Source organism: Mustela putorius, unplaced genomic scaffold (genome assembly GCF_011764305.1).
Source record: "Mustela putorius furo isolate JIRA1106 unplaced genomic scaffold, ASM1176430v1.1 tig00000151_pilon_pilon_pilon, whole genome shotgun sequence".
Lineage (NCBI taxonomy): Eukaryota > Metazoa > Chordata > Mammalia > Carnivora > Mustelidae > Mustela > Mustela putorius.
This window is the reverse complement of record NW_025421296.1, coordinates 2,657,294-2,674,631: the sequence shown is the minus strand read 5'-3', so window position 1 is coordinate 2,674,631 and position 17,338 is coordinate 2,657,294. Positions and strand designations below refer to the sequence as shown.

The 17,338-nt window shown below is 39.9% G+C and overlaps 1 protein-coding gene across 3 annotated transcripts in view; it reads left to right on the top strand.

The window, feature by feature from the left end:
- The first annotated feature begins 1,191 nt into the window (after positions 1-1,191).
- The window catches only part of MTFR1 (mitochondrial fission regulator 1), a 55,962-nt gene continuing 39,815 nt past the window's right edge, over positions 1,192-17,338 (top strand). For 2 of the 3 annotated variants that reach the window (XM_004772952.3, XM_004772953.3), the window contains exon 1: positions 1,195-1,364. The gene's annotated coding sequence lies outside the window, so the exon portion shown is untranslated. Of the gene's footprint in view, positions 1,365-17,338 lie in introns of all 3 variants that reach the window. The other variant, XM_045075735.1, reaches the window with a different exon arrangement.

The following is a 17,338-nucleotide window of genomic DNA, read 5'->3' as shown; positions in this document are numbered from 1 at the left end:
CTCCCCGCTGAGCAGAGAGCCTGATGCAGGGCTCGAATCAAGGACCCCGAGATCATGACCTGAGCCGAAGGCAGCGGCTTAACCCACTGAGCCACCCGGGCGCCCCAGTAAATCCACCCTTTAAAGATCTCAGCAAGTAAACTTTGCCAGAAATGCTATGTTTTGCTTCCACTCCTTTAGCTCAGAAGCTAATCATCAAGCCTCAGCCCAAGCACACCTCTAGTAAGCGTTCCCCTGAGCCTTTGGGCTGGCTTAGGCCCGTCTCCCAGGCTTCCACTATTCCTCCATGAGAACATTTGGTTAAGTAAGTTTGTGTTTCTGTCTTCCTGTTAGCCCGGAGGCTTCCTGAGGGCGTGGTTAAAGGCTTTTAAAAATCTTTGTACAGTCATAATGGGCTCCCAAATGGATTAATGCTCTTGCTGAAGTCGGGAAGCCCTCACCCTGAAGAGACTTGGGCACGGGAATAAAAACCACCGAGGCTCTGTGCCTGCGGATTGACCTGTGGGATCAATTACAAAGGGAGGGTAAGAGAGACAGCCAATCAGCGACAGCCAATCAGCGACAGCCAATCAGCAACAGCCTCTTTAAAGGCCATTCAGAAATCCTTAAGCAGGCTTTTCTTTCTACAACTGAATTTCGACTTGGGCCTATGCACGTTACCATGTTGAATATATTGTTAGCTATAGATGTAATGATCATTTTCATGGCAGGATTTCTTGAAATCTAGTGTCCCCAAATATTCAACTATTTAAAAAAAAAAAAAAAACGCGGCCCCACAAATCAGACTAAACAGATGGAACTGAGGACAGTAAAATCGTCATCCATGCTCTTTGGAAACTCCGCACCCTCAACTCCCCTCAACACAAACACACCCGAGATATTAAGTTCACGTGGGAAGATCTGCCGGCTAAACACAAGTCTCAATAGCGTGGGATAAAAGGACTCAACACAAGTCAGGTTAACAAGGGCTTAGAACTCCTAGCTTCTTTCAGGGTAATACACACTTGTGGCTACGTTCAGAATGCGGGTCTTGCTACATACTTAGAGAGCGGGGTTTACTAACAAAGTACTTTCCAGGGCAGAGCAGTGAAGACACAAAGCGAAGTCCACGCGAAAGCGCCCGCCTCTAGCCAAGCACCGCGCTTGCGCACATTCACAGTGAGAAGTGGCTGCAGGCCTGTGGGCGGGTCGTCTCGCGTCCCGTCCAGGCTCTCAGTACCCGCCTCCGGGCCGTAAGAACCAGCTGATTGGTCAGTCTGGTCCGGATTTGGGGCGGAGGTTGGGTGATTGGCAGTAACTCCCCGGGAGAGCCAAGCTGGAAGCCGGAGAAGCTCACGAAGGCACCTGGCTGCCGCGCGGCGGAGGTGAGTGGGGCTAGGGACCCAAGAAAGCGGTTGAGGGGGTTTCGAAGAGGCCCACCGGGCCTGAGGGCGGTGGGAAGCCCTGGTAACAAAGTCAAAGCTGAAGGAGTCCCCGTTTCGGGCATGCGGGGAAGACGGCGGGCTCCGTGGGCCGGTTGGGAGTCTGTGCCGTGGATGAAGGGAGGCGGAGACGTTCTCGGGCAGCCGGTGGCCGAGGGCTTTGCTGGGGCTGGAGCTCCGGCGGAGCGGAGAGAAGTCAGCTGACTCGCCCTGAAGGCTGGGACTCACCCACCCACATCTCCCGCTCGCCCCTGGCCCTTAGGTCCATCTTTCCGAGCCCACTTGTCTCTCGCCAGCCGCCCGGCGGCGGTCCCAGGAAGGCCCTGGGCGTTGCGCTCTTTCCCGGGGTTAGACCGGCCGGACTCCGCGGGTGCGCCTCCGGGCCGGGCCTTGTGGACTCTGGGAGGAGACGCTCGCCTGCTGCTTGCCTGGGAGGCTTAACCAGTCTCACCTGGCTGGTGTTGCTGTTTTAACTTTTCGCCTCCCAGTAGTTCCCAGTGTAGCTTCCTGAACGTAACTAGTCGCGTGGAGCCCCACAGAAAAGATCGACCTTCAGACATTTAAAAACACGTTTTATTATGGAGATCTTCAAACGTACCGAGGTTGAGAGGAACTTGGCGAACCCTTCACCCAGTTTTAACAATTGTCAACACTTGGGCTCCTTCTCCACAGGTTATTTTCAAGCAAATCCCAGGCATTGAATCTCTGTTGGGTATTTCTACGACTTTGTCATGGTCAGCAATTATATACTCTTTTTTTCTAATCATTTGCCTTCTAGAGGGATTGAGTGAAGTAAGGAAAACGTGAACGTGTAGACGGCGCAAATTTAGTTTGCTCTGTAAGAATGCGGGCAGTTCTCCCACAGTGCAGTTTCACTGCCCTATGCTCAGGTTTTCAAAATCATTAAAAATGAAGGTTCCAAACAATCTAGTCTTGGCAGTAGCAGTGTTGCTTTTGAGCAGTAATAATAATTTTGATAATTTCTGTTTATATGGCTCTTGGTATGTATGAAGCTCTGTGAAATTGTTTCCAACGGTTCATTTAATTTTCAAAAGCAGCCTTGTGAAGTAGGTGTTACCCAGTTTTACAGATGAAGGCAAAGGGGGACTAAGCAATTTGCGTAATTTCGCACTGGTGTAAATAAGGGGGAAATCGGGGGTTGGGGGGTCGGGTTTAGGATAGCAACCCTGGGCAGTGCCAAGTTCTTGCTCTTTTAACCATAATTAAATTTCCTAAGAATTAATGGAATAATTGTAACTGCTGTGGATCATTTCTATTGAGCTATAAATCTATAATGGGAAAAAAAAAACCCTGGGATTTATGAGTATATATGTTTCTTTCAAACAGTAAAAGGTTAGTGCAATTGAATTTTAAGTTAAAAATCAAAGTATGTAAATGTAGATCAGTAAATACAAATGTTTACAATTTCTGTAGTATAGGACCAATTAAAGGGGAAAGAAAACAAAAAATATATCAGCGGATAGTCTCTACTCTCACTCCCCTTTTTAAAAGATTTTATTTATTTTGAGAGCGAGAGCGCACTGGAGAGAGAGCTAGCGCAGAAATGGGGAGCAGAGGGAGAAGCAGACTCCCTGATGAGATCGTGATCTGAGTCAAAGGCAGATGCTTAAGCATCTGAGCTATCCTTGTGCCCCTAGGCTCTAATTCTTTTGGCATATAGCATGCACTGGCTATTTATATTGACTAAACTGTATCCCTTATCTTCTCAATCTTATACTATTTCTAAGACTGTCTTTTTCCAAATAATGTTAGAGGAATAAGGAACCAGAAAGAGACAGCTGGGCTTTTTCAGAGGACAGTAGGGAAAACCAGTTAAATTGGAGTTTAGGATTCCTGTTATAGGGGATTAATTCAGAAGTCTAGAAATAAAATTAGACTCATATGTGAAGTACTTTGTGAAGTACTTTGAGGGCCAAGTTTAAGGAGTTTGAACTTGAGCAAAACCGTGACTCACTGATTGTAACCATCTCATAGGAAAAGTTAGCTGGGCACTATCAAAGATGGCTTTACTTGAGATGTGAAAAGATGAGTGGCTTGACCTGGGGTTATAGATGAAATAGGTTTGGGTAACTGTTGAATTTATGGATGTAAGGCAAGGAAAAGAGAAAAACAAATCACCTAAAAAAGGGGGATGAAAAGACAGAGTGGTTCTGAAGCGCTGGTAAATGTCAGTTTCTTTTCTTCTCTCTCTCTCTCTTTTTTTTTTTTTTTTTAAGATTTTTAAAATTTATTTGACAGAGAGAGTGGGAGAGGGACAAGCAGGCTTCCCGCTGAGCAGGGAGCCTGATGAGGGGCTTGATGTGGGGCTGGATCCCAGAAGCCTGGGATCAGGACCTGAGCCGAAGGCAGACGCTTTAAGACTGAGCCACTCAGATGCCCCAAAATTCAGAACTTCTTTTTTTTTTTTTTAAGATTTTATTTATTTATTTGTCAGAGAGAGAGAGTGAGAGAGAGCGAGCGAGCACAGGCAGACAGAGTGGCTGGCTGAGGCAGAGGGAGAAGCAGGCTCCCTGCCAAGCAAGGAGCCGGATGTGGGACTCTATCCCAGGACACTGGGATCATGACCTGAGCCGAAGGCAGCCACTTAACCAACTGAGCCACCCAGGCGTCCCAATTCAGAACTTCTTAATTTAAAATATTTACCCACAGTTTCAAAACTTTTTGGTCATCTGTACTAATTTATGTTAAAATACATCTTTATTTTTTTTTTAAGATTGAATTTTTAAGTAATCTTTGCACCAGTGAGGGGCTTGAACTTAGAGCTCTGAGGGTTGCATGCCATAATAATAGAGCCAGCCAGGTGTCCCAATCATCTGTATTTTATTTTATTTTTTTTTAAAGGTTTTATTTATTTATTTGACAGAGATCCCAAGTAGGCAGAGAGGCAGGCAGGCGTGGGGGGTGGGGGACGGCAGGAAGCAGGCTTCCTGCTGAGCAGAGAGCCCAATATGGGACATGATCCCAGGACCCTGAGGTCATGACCTCAGCCAAAGGCAGAGGTTTAACCCATTGAGCCACCCAAGCACCCTCATCTGTATTTTAAATGTTAAGAACTCTGTGAAAAGAAAATTAATTGACCATCAGTTTATTTATTTATAAAATGTATTATTTGCCCCAGGGGTGCAGGTCTGTGAATCATCAGTCTTACACAACTCACAGCACATACCCTCCCCAGTGTCCATTATCCAGCCACCCATCCCTCCCTCCCACCACCCCCAGCAGCCCTCACTTTGTTTCCTGAGGTTAACAGTCTCTTAGGGTTTGTCCACCTCTCTGGTCCCATTTTTTTTCTCCTCCCTTCCCCTTTGCGAACCTCTGCCCTACCTCTCCAGTTCCTCTTATCAGAGAGATCATATGATAATTGTCTTTCTCTGACTTATTTCCCTTAGCATAATACCCGCTAGTTCCATCCATGTCATTGCGAATGGCAAGATTTCGTTTTTTTGGACGATCAAATTTTTAAAAAATTTTATTACAATATAGTTTTTTTTTTTAATTGGAGTGTAAGTGTTACGTTAGTTTCAGGGGTACAAGTAATGATTCCAGAAGCCTGTATGTTCTTCTATGCTCACACAACATAGCTACTATCTGTCAACATACAACACTGTTAAAATACCGTTAACTATATTTTCTGTGCTATAGATTTCATCTCCTGTGACTTATTCCATAATTGAAAGCCTGTACCAACCACTCCTCTTCACCCTTTTTTTCCATCCCTGAACCCCCCCACCTTCTAACAACCACCAGTGTATTTTTTGTATTTATGGGTTTTTTTTTAGATTCCATGTATAGATGAAATCATATGGTGTTACTATTTCTCTGATTTAATTTACTTAGCATGATATCCTCTAGGTCCATCCATATTGTTGCATATGGCAAGATCTCATTCTTTCCCATGGCTGAGTAATATTCCTGTGTATGTATGTGTATACCACATCTTTTTTTTTTTTTTTTTTTAAACCATCTATGGATGGATACTTAGGTTGCTACCATATCTTGGCTGTTATAAATAAGGCTGAAATAAAAATTGAGGTGCATATCTTCTCAAATTGTGGGTTTGTTTCTTTGGGTAAATACCCAGAGGTGGAATTAGTGGATTGTTTGGTATTTTATATTTTATTTTTTTTGAGGACCTTCCTTACTGTTTTCCACAGTGGCTGTACCAATTTACAATCCCACCAGTAGTGCATAGGGTTCCTTTTTCTCCACATTCTTGCCAACACTTTTTTTTTTTTTTTAAAGATTTTATTTATTTATTTGACAGAGAGAGATCACAGTAGGAGAGAGGAAGGGAAGAGATCACAGAGAGAGAGGAAGGGAAGCAGGGCCCCCGCTGAGCAGAGAGCCCGATGTGGGACTCGATCCCAGGACCCTGAGATCATGACCTGAGCCGAAGGCAGCGGCTTAACCCACTGCGCCACCCAGGCTCCCTTGCCAACACTTTTTATTTCTTGTCTTCCTACTAGCCATTCTCTCTGGTGTAAGGTGATTTTGTTGCTTTGATTTGTATTTCCCTGTTGATTAGTGAAGTCGAACGTTTTTTCATGTATCTGTTAACTATATGTCTTCTTTGGAAAAATGTATATTTAAGTCCTCTGCCCACTTTTAAAAAAAGATTGTTTATTTGATAGAGACACAGAGAGGGAACATAAGCAGGAGGAGTGGGAGAGGGAGAAGCAGGCCTCCCACCCGGAAGGGAGCCAGATGTGGGTCTCAATCCCAGGACTCTGGGATCATGACCTGAGCCAAAGTCAGAGGCTTAACAACTGAGCCACCCAGGCACCCCTCTGCTCATGTTTTAATTGGGTTTTTTTGTTTGTTTTTTGATGTGGGGTTGCATATATATATTTTGGACATTAACACCTTATCTGATACAGATACCTTCTATTCAGCAGATTCCTTTGATAATTTCCTTTTTTGTGCAAAAGCTTTTCAGTTTGATGTGGTTCAAGTTGTTTATTTTTATTTTGTCCATTGCTTGATGAGACAGATACAAAAAATACTGCTAAGACAATGTCCAGAATTTATTGCCTGTGTTTTCTTTTAGGAATTTTATGGTTTCAGGTCTTACATTTAAGTCTTATATTTTCATTTTATGTTTGTGTATGGTGTAAGAAAGTGATCCAGTTTCATTCTGTTGCAAGTAGCTGTCCAGTTTTCCCAACACTATTTATTGAAGAAATTGTCTCTTTCCCATTTTATTTTCTGGCCTTCTTTGTTATAGATTGACTATGTATGTGTGGACTTATTTCTAGGATCTCTATTCTGTTCCATTGATCATTGTGTCTGTTTTTATGCCAATACCATCTGTTTTGATTTCTGTAGCTTCCGTAGTATACAGTTTGAAGTATGGGAGCACGATATCTCCAGCTTTGTTGTTCTTTCTCAGAATTGTTTATAGCCAACTTTTATAGATGATTTGCGCTTCTCTACAAATTTTAGGATTATTTGTTCTAGTTATCTGAAAATATGCTATTGGAATTTTGGTGGGGATTACATCGAATCTGTAGATTGCTTTGGGTGATAGCGACATTGTAACAGTATTAATTCCTCCAAGCCATAAACATGGTATATCTTTCCATTTATTTGTGTCATCTTTAGTTTCTTCTGTCAATGTCTTAATAATTTTTAGAGCTCAGGTCTTTTACTTCCTTGTTAAATTTAATTATAGGTATTTTTTACTTTTCAAGGCAATTTTAATGGAATTATTTTCTTAATTTTTCTTTCTGGTAGTTTGTATTAGTGTATAGAAACCCAGCAGATTACACTGTATATTTTGTATCCTGCATCTTTACTGAATTTGTTTATTGTAATAGTTTTTTGGTGGAGTTTTAAGGGTTTTCAATATGTAGTATCATGTCATCTGTAAATAGTGACAATTTTTTATTTCTTGTTTACCAATTTGGATATCTTTTTTGTCTGATTGCTCTAGCTAAGATTTGCAGTATTGTGTTGAATAAAAAAGGCACGAGTAGGCATCCTTGTCTTGTTCTTCATATCTTCTCCCCAAAAGCTTTCAGCTTTTCACTGTTGAGTATGATGTTAGCTGTGGGTTAGTCATATATGGCCTTTATTATACTGAGATAAGTCTATCTATATCTAATATAGATAGATATAGATATCTAATATCCATCTATCTATAATACTTGAGGGTTTTTTTTGTTATCATGAATGTTGAATTTTGTCAGATGATTTTTCTGCATCTATTGAGATGGTCATATGATTTTTATCCTTTTTGTAATGTGTAATGCGTTGATTAATTTGCAGATGTTGATCCATCCTTGCTTCCCTGGAATAATTTTGGTAATTTTCTGGTTGTTTGTGTAGTTCTCCAATCCATTTTGTTCTCTTACTCTTTTGCCTTATTTAATGACTTTAGTGTTTTTTAAATTAATTTTAAAAAAAATTTGTGAATGGGATCTTATTTTTTTTGCCCACTGATTCATCAGTCTTATACACAGCGCTCATTACATCATATAACCTCTTTAATGTCCATCACTCAGTTACCTAGCCTCCCTCAACCTCCTCCCCTCCAGCAACCTCAGGTTGTTTCCTGTGATTAAGAGTCTCTTATGATTTGTCTCGCTCTCTGATTTTGTTTATTCCCCTCTTCCCCTGCTATCCTGTTTGTGTCTTAAATTCCACATATGAGTCAGATCCCATGATAATTGCCTTTCTCTGATTGACTTAATTTCACTTAGCATAATGCCCTCTAGTTCATCCATGTCGTTGCAAATGGCAAGGTTTCATTTTTTTGATGGCTGAGTAGTATTCCATTTTATGTATATACTGCATTGTCTTTTTAGCCATTCATCTGTGTACTGACATATGGGCTCTTTCCATAGTTTAGCTCTTGGGGACATTCTGCTATAAACATTGAGGTGTAGGTGTGCCTTTGGATCACTACATTTGTATCTGTGGAATAAATACCCAGTAGTGCAATTGCTGTGTTTTAGGGTAGCTCTATTTTCAACTTTTTAAGGAACCTCCATACTGTTTTCCATAGTGGCTCTACTAGCTTGCATCCCCACCAACCCTGGAAGAGGGTTCCCCTTTTTATGCATCCTCACCACCATTTGTCATTTCCTGACTTGCTAATTTTAGCCATTGTGACTGGTATGAGGTGGTATCTCCTTGTGGTTTTGATTTGTATTTCCCTGATACCAAGTGATGTTAAGCATTTTTTCATGTGTCTGTTGTCCATGTCTTCTTCAGAGAAGTGTCTGTTCTTGTCTTTTGCACATTCTTTGACTGGATTATTTGTATTTTGGGTGTTGGGTTTGAGAAGTTGTTTATAGATCTTGGATACCAGCCCTTTTTCTGTATTGTCATTTGCAAATATCTTCTCCCATTCCATAGGTTGCTTTTTAGTTTTGTTGACTATTTCCTTTGCTGTGCAGAAGCTTTTTATCTTGATGAAGTCCCAGTAGTTCATTTTTTTGCCTTTGTTTCCCTTCCCTTTGGAGACTTGTCTAACAAGAAGTTGATGCGGCAAAAGTCACAGAGCTTGCTGTGTTCTCTAGGATTTTGATGCATTCCTGTCTTACATTTAGGTCTTTTATCCATTTTGAGTCTATTTTTATGTATGGTGTAAGAAAATGGTCCAGATTCATTCTATTGCATGTGGCTGTCCCAGTTTTCCCAACACCATTTATTGAAGAAACGATCTCTTTCCCATTTTATTTTATTTGTTGAAGAGAGTGTCTTTTTTCCATTGGTTATTCTTTCCTGCTTTGTTGAAGATTAGTTGACCACAGAATTGAGGGTCCATTTCTGGGCTCTCTATTCTGTTCCGTTGATCTACACATCTGTTTTTTGTGACAATACCATGCTATCTTGATGATCTTAGCTCTGTAATATTATAGCTTGAAGTCAGATCTCAGCTTTGGTTTTCTTATTCAGCATTCTTTTGGCTATTCAGATTCTGGTTCCATACAAATTTTAGGATTATTTCTTCCATCTCTCTGAAAAAGGTGATGGCATTTTGATAGGGATTGCATTGTATGTATATATTGTTCTAGGTAGCGTCGACACTTTAACAATATTTTTTTTCCAATCCATCAGCATGAAATGTTTTTCCATTTCTTTGTATCTTCTTCAATGTCTTTCATGAGTGTTCTTTGTTTTCTGAGTACAGATCCTTTCCCGCTTTGGCTAGGTTTATTCCTAGTTATCTTATGGTTTTTGGTGTAATTGTAAATAGGGTAGACTCTTTACTTTCTCTTTCTTCTGTATAGAAATGCAACCGATTTCTATGTGTTGATTTTATGTCCTGCCACTCTGTTGAACTCCTGTATGAGTTCTAGCAATTTTGGGGTAGATCTTTGGGGTTTTTCCATATAGAGTATTATGTCATCTGTGAAGAGTTAGAGTTTGACTTCTTTGCCGATTTGGATGCCATTTCTTTTTGTTGTCTGATTGGTGAGGTTAAGACTTCTAGTACTGTATTGAACAACAGTAGTGAGAATGGACATCCCTGCCATGTTCTGACCTGAGGGGAAAAGTTCTCAATTTTATACCATTGAGAATGATATTCACTGTGGGCTTTTGATATAGGGCTTTTATGATAGGGGTATGTTCCTTCTATCCCCACACTCTGAAGAGTTTTAATCCAGAAAGGATGCTGTACTTTGTCAAATGCTTTGTCTGCATCTATTGAGAGGATTATATAGTTCTTGTCCTTTGTTTTATTAATGTATTATATCACATTGATTGATTTGCGGAGGCTGAACCACCCTTGCAGCCCAGGAATAAATCCCACTTGGTGGTGGTGAATAGTCCTTTTAATATACTGTTGGATCCTATTGGCTAGGATTTTGGTGAGAATTTTGGCATGCATGTTCATGAGGGATATTGGTCTGTAAGTCTCCTTTTTGGTGAGGTTTTTGTCTCGTTTTGGGATCAAAGCAGTGTTGGCCTCATAGAATAAGTTTGGAAGTTTTCCTTCCATTTTTATTTTTTGAAACAGCTTCAGAAGAATAGATGTTAATTCTTTTTTAAATGCTTGGTAAAATTCCCCTGGGAAGCCATCGGCTCTGGACTCTTGTTTGTTGGGAGATTTTTCATTACTTCTTCAATTTCCTTGTTGGTTAGGGGTCTGTTCAGGTTTACTACTACTTCTCTCTTTCAGTTTTGATAGTTTATACATCTCTAGGAATGCATCCATTTCTTCCAGATTGCCTAATTTGTTGGTTATAGTTGTTGATAATACGTTCTTACAGTTGTTTGTATATCTTCAGTGTTCGTTGTGTTCTTTCATTCATGGTTTTATTTGGTCCTTGCTCTATTTTTTTTTTTTTAAAGATTTTATTTATTTATTTGACAGAGATCACAAGTAGCCAGAGAAGCAGGCAGAGAGAGAGGAGGAAGCAGGCTCCCTGCTGAGCAGAGAGCCCGATGCGGGGCTTGATCCCAGAACCCCGGGATCATGACTCGAGCCGAAGGCAGAGGCTTTAACCCACTGAGCCACCCAGGCATCCCGCTCTTTTTTCTTTTTGATAAGTCTGGCCAGAGATTTATCGATCTTACTAATTCTTTCAAAGAATCAGCTCCCAGTTTCCTTGATCTATTCTACTGTTCTTTGGTTTCTAGTTCATTGATTTCTGTTCTAATCTTTATTCATTCTCTTCTGAGTTTTCACTTTATTCGCTCTTCTTTCTCCAGCTCCTTTAGGTGTAAGGTCAGATTGTGTATTTGAGATCTTTCTTGTTTCTTGGGAAAGGCTTGTATTGCTTAAGATTGCCTCTGCTGTATCCCAGAGGTTTTAAACAGTTGTATTTTCATTTTCATTAGTTTCCATGTATTTAAAAAAATTCTTTAATTCCCTGGTTGACCCTTTCATTCTTTAGTAGGATACTTTTTAACCTCCATATATTTGAGTTCTTCACCCTTGTGATTGAGTTCAAGTTTCACATCACTGTAGTCTGAAAATTTGCAAGGGTTGATCCTAGTTTTTTTGATACTGATTGAGAACTGATTTGTGACTGGGTATGTGGTCTTTTCTGAAGAGTGTTCCATGTGGACTCCAGAAGAATGTGTATTTTACTGCTTTAGGATGGAATGCTCTCAGTATTCAGTGAAGTCCCTCTCATCCAATGTGTCATTTAGCACTTGTTGAACTTTTATTTAGATGATCTGTCCATTGCAGTTAGTGGGATATTAAAGCCCCTTATTATTGTGTTATTATTAATGTGTTTCTTTAATTTTGTTATTAATTGGTTTATATAATTGGCTACTCCCATGTTAGGGGCATAAATATTTATAGTTGTTAGATCTTGTTAGATAGACCCTTTAATTATGATATAGTATTGTTTCTTATCTCTTATTACAGTCTTTGGTTTAAAATTTAATTTGATAAAAGGATTGCAACTCCAGCTTCCTTTTGATGTCCATTAGCATGGCAAGTGATTTTCCACTTGTTCACTTTCAACCTGGAGGTGTCTTTTGGTCTAAAATGAATCTTTTGCAGGGGCTCCTGGGTGGCTCAGTGGGTTAAGCCGCTGCCTTCGGCTTGGGTCATGATCTCAGGGTCCTGGGATCGAGCCCCGCATGGGGCTCTCTGCTCAGCAGGGAGCCTGCTTCCCTCTCTCTCTCTCTCTCTGCCTGCCTCTCTGCCTGCTTGTGATCTCTGTCAAATAAATAAATAAAATCTTAAAAAAAAAAATGAATCTTTTGCATACAGAGTATCAGTGGATCTTACTTTTTATCCAATCTGATGCTGAGTCTTTTGATTGGGGCATTTAGCCCATTTACATTCAGAATAACTACTGAAATATATGGGTTTAGTGCCACTGTATTACCTGTAAAGTCACTGTTTCTGTATTTGGTCTCAGTTCCTTTCTGGTCTATGTTACTTTTGAGCTCTCTTTGCTGAAAAGATTCCCTTTAATGTTGTAAGCCTGGTTTGATGATCATAATTCTTTAAGTTTCTGTTTTGGAAAGTTTGGAAAGTTTCTGTCTTGGAAGCTTTTTAATCTCTCCTTCTATTTTTGAATGAAAGCCTTGCTGGATAAAATATTTTTGGCTTTATATTTTTCTCATATGCCACCTTAAATATATCATGCCAGTCCTTTCTGCCTGCCAGTCTAATGTTCTACCCTTGTAAGTTACGGACCTCTCGTCCTGAGCTACTTTCAGGATTTTCTCTTTGTCTCTGAGGTTTGCAAGACTCACTATTATATGTTGAGGTGTTGACCTATTTGATTCATTTTGATGGGGTTTCTCTGTTCCTCTTGGTATTGAAAGCCTTTGTCCTTCCCCTGATTAGGGAACGTCTCTGCTATAATTTGCTCCAGTATACTTTCTGCCCCTCTCTCTTCTTCTAGGATCCCAGTTTCTCTAATATTCTTTTGCTTAATGGTATCACTTATTTCTTGAATTCTCCCCTCATGATCCAGTAGCTCTTTATCTCTTTTCTACACTTTATTCTTTGTCATTTTGTCTTCTGTATCACCAATTCTTTCTTCTGCTTTATTAATCTTATCATTTAGAGCCTCCATTTTTTATTGCATCTCATTAGCTGTTTATATTTCAACTTGATAGGTTTAGTTCTTTTATTTTTCCAGAGAGGGATTATCTAGTGTTTTCTATGTTAGTCCAGCTAGTATCTTTACAATCATTATTCTGAACTCTAGTTCCATCATCTTACTTATATCCATCCATACTGATTGGATACCTGGCAGTCAGTATTGCCTCTTTTCTTTTTTGAGATCAGGTTTTCCATCTTGTCATTCTGTCCAGCAAAGAATAGATTAATGAGGGATCTAAATATGAAAATGGTGACAATAACCCCAGAGAAATATACACTGAACAAATCAGAAGAGACCTGAAACTGAAAGAAAAAAAAATCAGGTAAAGAGGGCAATACACTATATTTTGTGTGTATTTTGGGCTGTTAGAAGAAGCTGCATCCCAAAATTATGAAGAAAGACAAAAATAAAATTAAATACAATGAAAGGGTAGAATGTAACTGTAAAATGAAAATTAAAATAAATAATGAAATTATTATAAAAATAAAATTAAATACAATGAAAGGGTAGAATGTAACTGTAAAAATGAAAATTAAAAAAGTTTTTTAAAAGATTTTATTTATTTGAGAGAGAGAGAGAGAGAGCAGGAGCACAAGCTGGGGAGAGGTAGAATCAGACTCACTGCTGAGCAGGAAGCCTGACTCGACTTGATCCCAGGACTCTGGGATCATGACCTGAGCCAAAGGCAGATGCTTAACTAACTGAGCAATCCTAGTGCCCCCAAAATTAAAGAAGTTTTTTTAAAAAGATGATAAAATAAGAAATACATTGAAAAAGAAAGAGAAAAAAAATAAAATCGAAAGACTGAAGAATTGTGAGAAAAAAAGCAATGAATTCTATATACAATTTTCCCCAGTGCTGGAGTTTTGCAATTCTCTGTGATCCGTAAACTTGGTTTTAGCCAGATGTTGTTCTTCTTTTTTTTTTAAAGATTTTAGGGCGCCTGGGTGGCTCAGTGGGTTAAGCCGCTGCCTTCGGCTCAGGTCATGATCTCAGGGTCCTGGGATCGAGTCCCGCATCAGGCTCTCTACTCAGCAGGGAGCCTGCTTCCTCCTCTCTCTCTCTCTCTCTCTCTCTGCCTGCCTCTCTGCCTACTTGTGATCTCTCTCTGTCAAATAAATAAAATCTTTAAAAAAAAAAAGATTTTATTTATTTTACAGAGAGAGATCACAAGTGTGGGGGGGCGGGGAAGCAGGCTCCCTGCTGAGCAGCAAGCCGGATATGGGGTTCAATTCCAGGACCCTGAGATCATGACCTGAATGGAAGGCAGAGGCTTTTATTTATTTATTTATTTATTTATTTTTAAAGATTTATTTATTTTGACAGAGAGAAATCACAAGTAGACAGAGAGGCAGCCAGAGAGAGAGAGAGAGTAGCAAGCTCCCTGCTGAGCAGAGAGCCCGATGCGGGACTCGTTCCCAGGACCCTGAGATCATGACCTGAGCCGAAGGCAGCGGCTTAATCCACTGAGCCACCCAGGCGCCCCATTTTATATTTATTTTAGACAGGATATCTTGTTATCCCAATCTGTTTGGGCTCTGATAGGGAGTGCAACCTGTAGTTTTAAGTTTTTTAAAGTGAATTGGGAAAAAATGTCCTGAAATAATAAGCAATAATTACATAGACATTATTGCTTGGGCCAAAGTTAAAAAAATTTTTTTAAAAAAGTTAGTTGACTTATACTAGTATCTGTTGGGCTACTATTTCTATGCTTTTTTTAAAAAAAGATTTTATTTTTAAGTAAAAACTATACCCACCATCAGGCTTGGAACTACAACCCTGAGGTCAGGAGTCATGTGCTCTATTGACTGATCCAGCCAGGTGCTGCTCTGTGCTTTATTTTTTTAAAAATAAAATAATAAATAATAAATAATAAAATAATAAATCAGTGGATTAAAGCCTCTGCCTTCAGCTCAGGTCATGATCTCAGGGTCCTAGGATCGAACCCCACATCCGACTCTCTGCTCCACGGGGAGCCTGCTTATACTTCCTTGTCTTGATAGTTCTCTGATGCTTTCAAATAGATGATTTTTGTATTTTGTCATTTATTTGACCTCATGGGAGGATCATTTGTCTGAAATTGTGTAGTTCGTTATAAATAAATTCTTCTAGGTATCTGTTTACAATTGAGATAGTGTTGAAAAGGCTTAGATGCCCTTCATTTAGTATTTTAATATTAACTTAGCAACTGTTATTATATTCTATATACTGTGCTAAGGGCTGGGGTCACTGTGATGAGTAAGAAGAGTTTTGCTCTTAAGGTTACTTAGTGCTGTGGAAGAGTTAAGCACTTTAGGTACATTGCTGTAATGTGCAGTTTAGGAGAATGTATACAGGAGGGCCCTAATCCTCACTGATCAGGAAAAACCTCTTGGAGAAGGTAAGAGCTAAGCTAAAATAAAGAATGCATAGGACCTAGCTTGACACAGAGGTACTGTACGGGGGTGTAGAATACTGGATTACAGAAAAGTCCAGAGAGCCTGTTGAATTTCTAGAATTATCTGTATGACTGGATTAAAGAGAAGAGTGTGAAAGATAAAGATAGGAAAGTACAGAGACCAGATCATAAAGGACTTACTGTAGTACTGAGAATGGCTAGAAAAGGGAGAGCAAAATTTGTGGAAGGTGATTACGACAGTACAGACTTAGAATAGCTGTAGTGGATTGGAGTAGAGTAGCAGTGGAAATGGAATCTGATATTTAGGAGGAAACCTAGATCCTGATTGTAGAAGTTGGAAGAAAGGAGGAATAACTTGACAGTATGGGTGCCATTTGCTGAGGTAGGGAACACATGAGCAAATGATTTAGGAAGAAAATTAGGGAGTTGAGTTCTGCATTTCTTTGGTTTGAGAGCAGATGGGAGAAATCAGAAATTGGCATGTGATTGAAGTTGAGAAAGAGAATTTATGTATGTAGTGTGGAGCTGATGTAATGAGACCTGTGAGTGGAGGGAGTGTAATCCTGAGCACTTAGGAGGAGGAACAGGAGAAAATGGGGGACAGAATAGGTGTATAGGTTAAATGTATGACATGTGAAGTTGCAGGATGTCGACAGTTCCTGTTAGATGACTTCTTTGTTATTTGAAGTACTATGCTTGGTCATCTACTGAGAAATGATGGAGGAAAGTGTTCGAGAGATTTGGGTAGCATGGAGAAGGGTTGAAAAAGCTTCTTGGAGAATGGAAGAGGGACAAGAGTAAGAAAATTTCCTAGGATGCTAGACAGCAGTGAGGGGCCATTTGAGATCAGAGGTAGAACATTTGTAGCAACATCAAAATGTAAGTCTTAGTAATTTTTCTACAGCCCAATTCTAGGACATGTAGCCTGCTGAATTAATCAAGGCCTGGCCAACAGAAAGGAGTTAAAAATACTGATGAGTGGTTCAAGTGATTTTTGGCTGCATGGGGTAGAAGAAAGGGAAGGTAAGAAGGGATTTATTAGGTTGATGAGAATTGCAGGGAGAAGAGACTGAAGGGCTCAATTTGGACAAAGTAGGGCAGAGGAGTATCTAAGGGAAAGCTCGAAGGTGAGATGCTTTTTTTTCTTTTTAAATTTCTAGATTTCGTTTTTATTTTATTTATTTATTTTTAAAAAAGATTTTATTTATTTATTTGACAGACAGAGATCACAAGTAGGCAGAGAGGCAGGCAGAGAGAGAGGAGGAAGCAGGCTCCCCGCTGAGCAGAGCGCCTGATGCAGGGCTTGATCCCATGACCCTGGGATCATGACCTGAGCCGAAGGCAGAGGCTTAACCCACTGAGCCACCCAGGCGCCCCTAGATTTTTGTTTTTTTAAAGATTATTTATTTATTTATTTGACAGAGAGAGAGATCACAAGTAGGCAGAGAGGCAGGCAGAGAGAGAGGGGAAAGCAGGCTCTCTGCTCAGCAGAGAGCCCGATGCGGGACTCGATCCCAGGACCCTGGGATCATGACCTGAGCCGAAGGCAGCGGCTTAACCCACTGAGCCACCCAGGTGCCCCTAGATTTTGTTTTTAAATGAAAAGCAAACTATACAAAGAAAAGTTCACTTCTGCCCTCTCTGGCCAGTTTTAAGAGTTTGATGTGTGTCTTTCTCTAAATAAAGAACTTGAGGATTTTTGTTTTTTTACAGAAATGAAATCATAATTAACATATTCTTCCTGTATCATGTATATGCTGTCAAGTCCTTACATAGACTATCACTTTTTTAAAAATTTGAGAATAGTTGACACAATGTTAATGAGTTTCAGGTATACAATGAAATGATTCAACAACTTTATACATTGTGCTGTGTTCACCACAGGTGTAATTACCCTCTGGACTCTCACTTAATAGATGCATAATATTTTCTAATAGGAGTAATTTCTAATACTGTAATTTAATTAACAA